The 13070-nt window shown below is 51.4% G+C and overlaps 1 protein-coding gene across 2 annotated transcripts in view; it reads right to left on the bottom strand.

Annotated features, from left to right (window-relative positions):
* LOC140454451 (synaptosomal-associated protein 25) overlaps positions 1-13070 on the bottom strand; it is a 220666-nt gene that overhangs the window by 39401 nt on the left and 168195 nt on the right. The window lies entirely within an intron of this gene.

The raw sequence follows: 13070 nt of genomic DNA on the forward strand, positions 1-13070 counted from the left end.
GAATTCTCTACCCCAAAGGGTTGCAGACACTCCCTCGGTGAATATATTGAGGACAGAGTTTGACAGGTGATCAGGTCTCTCAGGAAATGGAGGGAATGGGCAGGAAAGTGAAGTTAAAACCCAAGGCCGAGCCATCATTGTGTTGAATGGGGAAGTAGTTGTGTTGGGCTGAATGGTCTTCACCTGCTCCTATTTCCTGTGGTCTTGTGTTTCAAATTCCTTTGTGCACTGATTGATGACTAAACCTGTGAACAGAGTCACTGGAATAGGGAAATAGGAGTTAATTTAACTGTGGGGAGTCTCCAGGTGTCTGTCAAGTCACAACCAGTTAGGCAGCTCCCTGAAATAGTATCCAGAAACAGATCAGAGGCTCTAGACATTTGAATCAGAGGATGTGGTGAAACACAAAAGGCAGTGTTTGGGGAGGGGTGCAGGTGTTGGGAGTGAGGAGTTGGGTTGTAGCTGGAAAATAATGTGGGTTCCACACCCCCTCATACCACATTTACTGTCAGTGGAGCTCTGGATAATCACAGAAAGCAGAAGTGTTTACTGCCTGCATATGTTTTGAGAATTGGTGATGATCAGAATAGTTTGTATTTTGATTATTTCAAACTAAATGATTCCAGACTGTGTTATCCAACCGGCTGGAATCAGATTCAGTTGACAGAAACATTTTGTAGTCTCTGACCTGAGAATTTTTACCACAGCAGACCCAGAAACCAGTACAGTTTTGGAAGCATGGGTAGAGGCAAGGATTTGAGGAAAGCATGTTCTGGGCGGGGGGAGGAGCAAGGCAGGATGATTACTTCAGTCCTGGCCTAACAAAGAGGACATATTTAATCGATTTGTGCTACAAACTCCAAAACTTAATGAATCCTGGATATGAATAATATGAGCAAACTCTGAAGATTTAATTGAAGATTAAAAGTGAGTTCACTGGGCAATGTTTCATGTTGGAGGAAGAATTCAGAATTTTTAAAATTATACAGCAATTCTTGCTCCTGAGTATTTCCCTGTTGAAGATCTAGTTCCCTCCATCCCACTGTCAGGGAATGACATAGTGTGTCTGAAACACAGGGAGGACTTAAAAGCTTGAATCAGAGCGATCAATTACACATCTGGTTCTCAGTCAATGTTACCTGTTAGAATTATTTATGAAAATAATTCACATTATTGGCTCCCACCTTTTTTCATTCACTCATGAGTCATGGGACACTACTGTCACTGACTGGATCAGCATTTCTTGCTGCTGGGTTTTGTGGAATGGGATATCTTTCCATGTTTTTAAAAACATAAACTGAACACAGAAGGATGGATCTTCTAGTCTGTTGAAAGGTGCAAAAGAGCTAGAGATGAGATGAAAAGGAATATTTTTCGAGTGTTGGGTGATAGCATGATTGAGGTGTTGGGATCACATGATTGAGGTGTTGTGATCACATGGTTAGGGTGTTGTGATCACATGGTTAGGGTGTTGTGATCACATGGTTTGGGTGTTGTGATCACATGGTTCAGGTGTTGTGATCACATGGTTGTGTCATTTGGAGATCACACACTTTCTGGATTGGTGATTTTATCTGGACATCAACAATCTCTTTCTTGTCTTTCCTCCAGCTTCCTACATCACCATTCTAACTCACATTATTCTCTGTGGTGGGTTAAATAAGTTTGTCAACTTGTGAATAATTAACTTGCATGCCTGTAATAAAGTCCTCATGTTAATAATCCAGTCTGCAACAGGCTCCTCAATTTGTTCATTTTGGTTTGTCTTCCAAAAAGGGAGTTGCCCTGTAAAATGCTTCAGACATGTCTAAACGACCTATGTCCATGTGCATACCAGGGCAGAGTGGGTAGAGACTGCCTGTTCTAGATGAAACCACAGTCAACCATGCAGCCTTCATGACAGGAAGTGGGTTTCTTCGCTAACCCCCAGGTGGGAATCAGTTTACTTTAGTTCAGTCCCTGCCTCAAGCTAAGACCATGAGGCTCAGAATCAGAAAGGTTCTGAATGAAGAAATCTGTGCTGTCGATCTGAGGTTTATGATTTGGAGTAACGTCAATTGGTGAAACTGAATTCAACACTGTTCAGTGCTCATCATTTACACCACAGCCCTACCCCATCCCAGGCATGTACACACACTTCCCCATCCCAGGCATGTACACATATTTCCCCATCCCAGGCACGTATACGCACTTCCCCATCCCAGGCATGTACACACACTTCCCCATCCCATACATGTACACACACTTCTCCATCCCAGGCATGTACACGTATTTCCCCATCCCAGGCACGTATACGCACTTCCCCATCCCAGGCATGTACACGCACTTCCCCAGCCCAGGCATGTACACGCACTTCCCCATCCCAGACATGTACACACACTTCCCCATCCCAGGCATGTACACGCACTTCCCCATCCCAGGCACGTATACGCACTTCCCCATCCCAAGCATGTACACACACTTCCCCATCCCATACATGTACACACACTTCCCCATCCCAGGCATGTACACGCACTTCCCCAGCCCAGGCATGTACACGCACTTCCCCATCCCAGGCATGTACACGCACTTCCCCAGCCCAGGCATGTACACGCACTTCCCCAGCCCAGGCATGTACACGCACTTCCCCAGCCCAGGCATGTACACACACTTCCCCATCCCAGGCATGTACACACACTTCCCCATCCCAGGCATGTACACACACGTCCCCATCCCAGGCATGTACATGCACTTCCCCATCCCAGGCATGTACACACACTTCCCCATCCCAGGCATGTACATGCACTTCCCCATCTCAGACATGTACACACACGTCCCCATCCCAGGCATGTACACGCACTTCCCCAGCCCAGGCATGTACACGCACTTCCCCATCCCAGGCATGTACACGCACTTCCCCAGCCCAGGCATGTACATGCACTTCCCCAGCCCAGGCATGTACACGCACTTCCCCATCCCAGGCATGTACACACACTTCCCCATCCCAGGCATGTACACACACTTCCCCATCCCAGGCATGTACACACACTTCCCCATCCCAGGCATGTACACACACGTCCCCATCCCAGGCATGTACATGCACTTCCCCATCCCAGGCATGTACACACACTTCCCCATCCCAGGCATGTACATGCACTTCCCCATCTCAGACATGTACACACACGTCCCCATCCCAGGCATGTACACGCACGTCCCCATCCCAGGCATGTACACACACTTCCCCATCCCAGGCATGTACACACACTTCCCCATCCCAGGCATGTACACACACTTCCCCATCCCAGGCATGTACACGCACTTCCACATCCCAGGCATGTACATGCACTTCCCCATCTCAGACATGTACACGCACTTCCCCATCCCAGGCATGTACACGCACGTCCCCATCCCAGGCATGTACACGCACGTCCCCATCCCAGGCATGTACACGCACGTCCCCATCCCAGGCATGTACACGCACTTCCCCATCCCAGGCATGTACACACACTTCCCCATCCCAGACATGTACACACACTTCCCCATCCCAGACATGTACACACACGTCCCCATCCCAGGCATGTACACACACTTCCCCATCCCAGGCATGTACACACATGTCCCCATCCCAGGCATGTACACGCACTTCCCCATCCCAGGCATGTACACACACGTCCCCATCCCAGGCATGTACATGCACTTCCCCATCCCAGGCATGTACATGCACTTCCCCATCCCATACATGAACACACACTTCCCCATCCCAGACATGTACACGCACTTCCCCATCCCATACATGTACACGCACTTCCCCATCCCAGGCATGTACACGCACTTCCCCATCCCAGGCATGTACACGCACTTCCCCATCCCAGGCATGTACACACACTTCCCCATCCCAGACATGAGCACACACGTCCCCATCCCAGGCATGTACACACACGTCCCCATCCCATACATGAACATGCACTTCCCCATCCCAGACATGTACACACACTTCCCCATCCCAGGCATGTACACACACTTCCCCATCCCAGACATGTACACACACTTCCCCATCCCAGGCATGTACACACACGTCCCCATCCCAGGCATGTACACACACTTCCCCATCCCAGACATGAACATGCACTTCCCCATCCCAGGCATGTACACACACGTCCCCATCCCAGGCATGTACACACACTTCCCCATCCCAGGCATGTACACACACTTCCCCATCCCAGGCATGTACACACACGTCCCCATCCCAGGCATGTACACACACTTCCCCATCCCAGGCATGTACACACACTTCCCCATCCCAGACATGAACATGCACTTCTCCATCCCAGACATGTACACACACTTCCCCATCCAAGGCATGTACACACACTTCCCCATCCCAGACATGTACACACACTTCCCCATCCCAGGCATGTACACACACGTCCCCATCCCAGGCATGTACACACACTTCCCCATCCCAGACATGAACATGCACTTCCCCATCCCAGGCATGTACACACACGTCCCCATCCCAGGCATGTACACACACTTCCCCATCCCAGGCATGTACACACACTTCCCCATCCCAGGCATGTACACACACGTCCCCATCCCAGGCATGTACACACACTTCCCCATCCCAGGCATGTACACACACTTCCCCATCCCAGACATGAACATGCACTTCTCCATCCCAGACATGTACACACACTTCCCCATCCAAGGCATGTACACACACGTCCCCATCCCAGGCATGTACACACACTTCCCCATCCCAGGCATGTACACACACGTCCCCATCCCAGGCATGTACATGCACTTCCCCATCCCAGGCATGTACACACACTTCCCCATCCCAGGCATGTACACACACGTCCCCATCCCAGGCATGTACATGCACTTCCCCATCCCAGGCATGTACACACACTTCCCCATCCCAGACATGAACATGCACTTCCCCATCCCAGACATGAACACACACTTCCCCATCCCAGACATGAACATGCACTTCTCCATCCCAGGCATGTACACACACTTCCCCATCCCAGGCATGTACACACACTTCCCCATCCCAGGCATGTACATGCACTTCCCCATCCCAGACATGAACACACACTTCCCCATCCCAGACATGTACACGCACTTCCCCATCCCAGACATGAACATGCACTTCTCCATCCCAGGCATGTACACACACGTCCCCATCCCAGACATGTACACACACTTCCCCATCCAAGGCATGTACACACACGTCCCCATCCCAGGCATGTACACACACTTCCCCATCCCAGGCATGTACACACACGTCCCCATCCCAGGCATGTACATGCACTTCCCCATCCCAGGCATGTACACACACTTCCCCATCCCAGACATGAACATGCACTTCCCCATCCCAGACATGAACACACACTTCCCCATCCCAGGCATGTACATGCACTTCCCCATCCCAGACATGAACACACACTTCCCCATCCCAGACATGTACACGCACTTCCCCATCCCAGACATGAACACACACTTCCCCATCCCAGACATGTACACGCACTTCCCCATCCCAGACATGAACATGCACTTCTCCATCCCAGGCATGTACACACACGTCCCCATCCCAGGCATGTACACACACTTCCCCATCCCAGGCATGTACACACACGTCCCCATCCCAGGCATGTACATGCACTTCCCCATCCCAGGCATGTACACACACGTCCCCATCCCAGACATGAACACACACGTCCCCATCCCAGGCATGTACACACACTTCCCCATCCCAGGCATGTACATGCACTTCCCCATCCCATACATGAACACGCACTTCCCCATCCCAGGCATGTACACACACTTCCCCATCCCAGGCATGTACACGCACTTCCCCATCCCAGACATGTACACGCACTTCCCCATCCCAGGCATGTACACGCACTTCCCCATCCCAGACATGTACATGCACTTCCCCATCCCATACATGAACACGCACTTCCCCATCCCAGACATGTACACGCACTTCCCCATCCCAGGCATGTACACACACTTCCCCATCCCAGACATGTACACACACGTCCCCATCCCAGGCATGAACACGCACTTCCCCATCCCAGACATGTACACGCACGCACTTCCCCATCCCAGACATGTACACACACTTCCCCATCCCAGACATGTACACACACTTCCCCATCCCAGACATGTACACACACGTCCCCATCCCAGGCATGAACACGCACTTCCCCATCCCAGACATGTACACGCACTTCCCCATCCCAGACATGTACACACACTTCCCCATCCCAGACATGTACACGCACTTCCCCATCCCAGGCATGAACACGCACTTCCCCATCCCAGACATGTACACACACTTCCCCATCCCAGACATGTACACACACTTCCCCATCCCAGACATGTACATGCACTTCCCCATCCCATACATGAACACACACTTCCCCATCCCAGACATGTACACGCACTTCCCCATCCCAGACATGTACATGCACTTCCCCATCCCAGACATGTACACGCACTTCCCCATCCCAGACATGTACACGCACTTCCCCATCCCAGGCATGTACACACACGTCCCCATCCCAGGCATGTACACACACTTCCCCATCCCAGGCATGTACACGCACTTCCCCATCCCAGACATGTACATGCACTTCCCCATCCCAGGCATGTACACACACGTCCCCATCCCAGGCATGTACACGCACTTCCCCATCCCAGACATGTACACACACTTCCCCATCCCAGGCATGTACATGCACTTCCCCATCCCAGGCATGTACACGCACTTCCCCATCCCAGACATGTACACGCACTTCCCCATCCCAGACATGAACACACACTTCCCCATCCCAGGCATGTACATGCACTTCCCCATCCCAGGCATGTACACGCACTTCCCCATCCCAGGCATGTACACGCACTTCCCCATCCCAGGCATGTACACACACTTCCCCATCCCAGGCATGTACACGCACGTCCCCATCCCATACATGAACACACACTTCCCCATCCCAGGCATGTACATGCACTTCCCCATCCCAGGCATGTACACACACTTCCCCATCCCAGGCATGTACACACACTTCCCCATCCCAGGCATGTACACACACTTCCCCATCCCAGGCATGTACATGCACTTCCCCATCCCAGACATGAACACACACTTCCCCATCCCAGGCATGTACATGCACTTCCCCATCCCAGGCATGTACATGCACTTCCCCATCCCAGACATGAACACACACTTCCCCATCCCAGGCATGTACACACACTTCCCCATCCCAGGCATGTACACACACTTCCCCATCCCAGACATGAACACACACTTCCCCATCCCAGGCATGTACACACACGTCCCCATCCCAGGCATGTACACGCACTTCCCCATCCCATACATGAACACACACTTCCCCATCCCAGGCATGTACACGCACTTCCCCATCCCAGGCATGTACACGCACTTCCCCATCCCATACATGAACACACACTTCCCCATCCCAGGCATGTACACACACGTCCCCATCCCATACATGAACACACACTTCCCCAGCCCAGGCATGTACACGCACTTCTCCATCCCAGGCATGTACACGCACTTCCCCATCCCAGGCATGTACACACACTTCCCCATCCCAGGCATGTACACACACTTCCCCATCCCAGGCATGTACACACACGTCCCCATCCCAGGCATGTACATGCACTTCCCCATCCCATACATGAACACACACTTCCCCATCCCAGACATGTACACACACTTCCCCATCCCATACATGAACACACACTTCCCCATCCCAGGCATGTACACACACTTCCCCATCCCAGGCATGTACACGCACTTCCCCATCCCAGGCATGTACACACACTTCCCCATCCCAGACATGTCCACACACTTCCCCATCCCATACATGTACACACACTTCCCCATCCCAGACATGAACACACACTTCCCCATCCCAGGCATGTACACACACTTCCCCATCCCAGGCATGTACACACACTTCCCCATCCCATACATGTACACGCACTTCCCCATCCCAGGCATGTACACACACTTCCCCATCCCAGACATGTACACACACTTCCCCATCCCATACATGAACACACACTTCCCCATCCCAGGCATGTACACACACTTCCCCATCCCAGGCATGTACACACACTTCCCCATCCCATACATGAACACACACTTCCCCATCCCAGACATGTACACACACTTCCCCATCCCATACATGAACACACACTTCCCCATCCCAGGCATGTACACACACTTCCCCATCCCAGGCATGTACACGCACTTCCCCATCCCAGGCATGTACACACACTTCCCCATCCCAGACATGTCCACACACTTCCCCATCCCATACATGTACACACACTTCCCCATCCCAGGCATGTACACACACTTCCCCATCCCAGGCATGTACACACACTTCCCCATCCCATACATGTACACGCACTTCCCCATCCCAGGCATGTACACACACTTCCCCATCCCAGACATGTACACACACTTCCCCATCCCATACATGAACACACACTTCCCCATCCCAGGCATGTACACACACTTCCCCATCCCAGGCATGTACACACACTTCCCCATCCCATACATGAACACACACTTCCCCATCCCAGGCATGAACACACACTTCCCCATCCCAGGCATGTACACACACTTCCCCATCCCAGGCATGTACACGCACTTCCCCATCCCAGGCATGTACACACACTTCCCCATCCCAGACATGTCCACACACTTCCCCATCCCATACATGTACACACACTTCCCCATCCCAGACATGTACACATACTTACCCAATCCAGGCATGTACACGCACTTACCCATCCCAGGCATAGAACATAGAACATAGAACAATACAGCACAGAACAGGCCGTTCGGCCCACGATGTTGTGCCGAACTTCTAACCTAGATTAAGCACCCATCCATGTACCTATCCAAATGCCGCTTAAAGGTCGCCAATGATTCTGACTCTACCACTCCCACGGGCAGCACATTCCATGCCCCCACCACTCTCTGGGTAAAGAACCCACCCTTGACATCCCCCCTATACCTTCCACCCTTCACCTTAAATTTAGGTCCCCTTGTAACACTCTGTTGTACCCGGGGAAAAAGTTTCTGACTGTCTACTCTATTTATTCCTCTGATCATCTTATAAACCTCTATTAAGTCACCCCTCATCCTTCGCCGTTCCAACGAGAAAAGGCCGAGAACTCTCAACCTATCCTCGTACGACCTACTCTCCATTCCAGGCAACATCCTGGTAAATCTTCTCTGCACCCTCTCCAAAGCTTCCACCTCTTTCCTAAAGTGAGGCGACCAGAACTGCACACAGTACTCCAATTGTGGCCTAACCAAAGTCCTGTACAGCTGCAACATCACCTCACGACTCTTGAATTCAATCCCTCTGCTAATGAACGATAATACTCCATAGGCCTTCTTACAAACTCTATCCACCTGAGTGGCAACCTTCAAAGATCTATGTACATAGACCCCAAGATCCCTCTGCTCCTCCACCTTACTAAGAACCCTACCATTAACCCTGTATTCCGCATTCTTATTTGTTCTTCCAAAATGGACAACCTCACACTTGGCAGGGTTGAACTCCATCTGCCACTCCTCAGCCCAGCTCTGCATCATATCTAAGTCCCTCTGCAGCCGACAACAGCCCTCCTCACTGTCCACAACTCCACCTATCTTCGTATCATCTGCAAATTTACTGACCCACCCTTCGACTCCCTCATCTAAGTCATTAATAAAAATTACAAACAGCAGAGGACCCAGAACTGATCCCTGCGGAACTCCACTTGTAACTGGGCTCCAGGCTGAATATTTACCATCTACCACCACTCTCTGCCTTCGACCTGTTAGCCAGTTTTCTATCCAATTGGCCAAATTTCCCTCTATCCCATGCCTCCTGACTTTCCGCATAAGCCTACCATGGGGAACCTTATCAAATGCCTTACTAAAATCCATGTACACTACATCCACTGCTCTACCCTCATCCACATGCTTGGTCACCTCCTCAAAGAATTCAATAAGACTTGTAAGGCAAGACCTACCCTTCACAAATCCGTGCTGGCTGTCCCTAATCAAGCAGTGTCTTTCCAGATACTCATAAATCCTATCCCTCAGTACCCTTTCCATTACTTTGCCTACCACAGAAGTAAGACTAACTGGCCTGTAATTCCCGGGGTTATCCCTATTCCCTTTTTTGAACAGGGGCACAACATTCGCTACTCTCCAGTCCCCTGGTACCACCCCAGTTGCCAGTGAAGACGAGAAGATCATTGCCAACGGTACTGCAATTTCCTCTCTTGCTTCCCACATAATCCTAGGATATATCCCGTCAGGCCCGGGGGACTTGTCTATCCTCAAGTTGTTCAAAATGTTCAACACATCTTCCTTCCTAACAGGTATCTCTTCTAGCTTAACAGTCCGTTTCACACTCTCCTCTTCAACAATACGGTCCCTCTCGTTCGTAAATACTGAAGAGAAGTACTTGTTCAAGACCTCTCCTATCTCTTCCGACTCAATACACAGTCTCCCACTACTCCTTGATCGGACCTACCCTCGTTCTCGTCATTCTCAGGTTTCTCACATACGCATAAAATGCCTTGGGGTTATCCTTGATCCTATCCGCCAAGGATTTTTCATGCCCTCTCTTAGTTCTCCTAATCCCTTTCTTCAGCTCCCTTCTGGCTATCCTGTATCCCTCCACTGCTCTGTCTGAACCCTGTTTCCTCAACCTTATGTAAGCCTCCTTCTTCCTCTTTACTAGACACTCAACCTCCCTCGTCAACCAAGGCTCCCTCACACAACCATTTCTTTCCTGCCTGATAGGTACATACATATCAAGGACACGTCGTATCTGCTCTTTGAAAAAGTTCCACATTTCCACCACATCCTTCCCTGACAGCCTATGCTCCCAACGTATGCTCCTCAAATCCTGTCTTACAGCATCGTAATTTCCCTTCCCCCAATTGTAAAATCTACCTTGTTGTGCGCACCTATCTCTCTCCATAACCAAGGTGAAAGTCACAGAATTGTGGTCACCATCACCAAAATGTTCACCCACTAACAAGCCCACCACTTGTCCCGGTTCATTACCGAATACCAAATCCAATATGGCCTCCCCTCTGGTTGGACAATCTACATACTGCATTAGAAAAGCTTCCTGGACACACTGCACAAACACCGCCCCATCCAATCTACTTGATCTAAAGAGCTTCCAATCAATATTTGGGAAGTTGAAGTCGCCCATGACTATTACCCTGTGGCTTCTGCACCTTTCCAAAATCTGTTTCCCAATCTGTTTCTCCACATCTCTGCTGCTATTGGGGGGCCTATAGTAAACACCCAACAAGGTGACTGCACCTTTCCTATTTCTGACTTCAGCCCATACTACCTCCAAAGGCAGATCCCCCTCGAACTTCCTTTCTGCAGCCGTTATACCATTTCTAATTAGCAATGCCACCCCCCCTCCTTTTTTACCACCCTCCCTAATTTTACTGAAACATCTGTAACCAGGAACCTCCAACAACCATTCCTGTCCCTCATCTATCCATGTTTCCGTGATGGCCACAACATCGTAGTCCCAGGTACCGATCCACGCCTTAAGTTCACCCACCTTAAGTACACGCACTTCCCCATCCCAGACATGTACACACACTTCCCCATCCCAGGCATGTACACACACTTCCCCATCCCAGGCATGTACACACACTTCCCCATCCCAGGCATGTACACGCACTTCCCCATCCCAGGCATGTACACACACTTCCCCATCCCAGGCATGTACACGCACTTCCCCATCCCAGGCATGTACACACACTTCCCCATCCCAGGTATGTACACACACTTCCCCATCCCAGGCATGTACACACACTTCCCCATCCCATACATGTACACGCACTTCCCCATCCCAGGCATGTACACACACTTACCCATTCCAGACATGTACACGCACTTCCCCATCCCAGACATGAACACACACTTCCCCATCCCAGGCATGTACACGCACTTCCCCATCCCAGGCATGTACACACACTTCCCCATCCCAGACATGAACACACACTTCCCCATCCCAGGCATGTACACACACTTCCCCATCCCAGACATGAACACACACTTCCCCATCCCAGGCATGTACACACACTTCCCCATCCCAGACATGAACACACACTTCCCCATCCCAGGCATGTACACACACTTCCCCATCCCAGGCATGTACACGCACTTCCCCATCCCAGACATGAACACACACTTCCCCATCCCAGGCATGTACATGCACTTCCCCATCCCAGACATGTACACGCACTTCCCCATCCCAGACATGAACATGCACTTCCCCATCCCAGACATGTACACGCACTTCCCCATCCCAGGCATGTACACGCACTTCCCCATCCCAGACATGTACACACACTTCCCCATCCCAGACATGAACATGCACTTCCCCATCCCAGACATGAACACACACTTCCCCATCCCAGGCATGTACACACACTTCCCCATCCCAGACATGTACACACACTTCCCCATCCCAGACATGTACACGCACTTACCCATCCCAAGTCTGTACACACACTTCCCCATCCCAGACATGTACACGCACTTCCCCATCCCAGGCATGTACACGCACTTCCCCATCCCAAGCCTGTACACACACTTCCCCATCCCAGGCATGTACACTCACTTCCCCATCCCAGGCATGTACACGCACTTCCCCATCCCAGGCATGTACACGCACTTCCCCATCCCAGGCCTGTACCCCCTCTTCCCCATCCCAGGCATGTACACACACTTCCCCATCCCAGACATGTACACGCACTTCCCCATCCCAGGCATGTACACGCACTTCCCCATCCCTGGCCTGTACCCCCTCTTCCCCATCCCAGGCATGTACACGCACTTCCCCATCCCAGGCCTGTACCCCCTCTTCCCCATCCCAGACATGTACACGCACTTCCCCATCCCAGGCCTGTACCCCCTCTTCCCCATCCCAGGCATGTTTGCGCAGTTTCTCTTCCCAGGCAAGTATGCACAATTCCCCATCTCAGGCATATACATATGGCTC

This window comes from Chiloscyllium punctatum, chromosome 29 (genome assembly GCF_047496795.1).
Source record: "Chiloscyllium punctatum isolate Juve2018m chromosome 29, sChiPun1.3, whole genome shotgun sequence".
Lineage (NCBI taxonomy): Eukaryota > Metazoa > Chordata > Chondrichthyes > Orectolobiformes > Hemiscylliidae > Chiloscyllium > Chiloscyllium punctatum.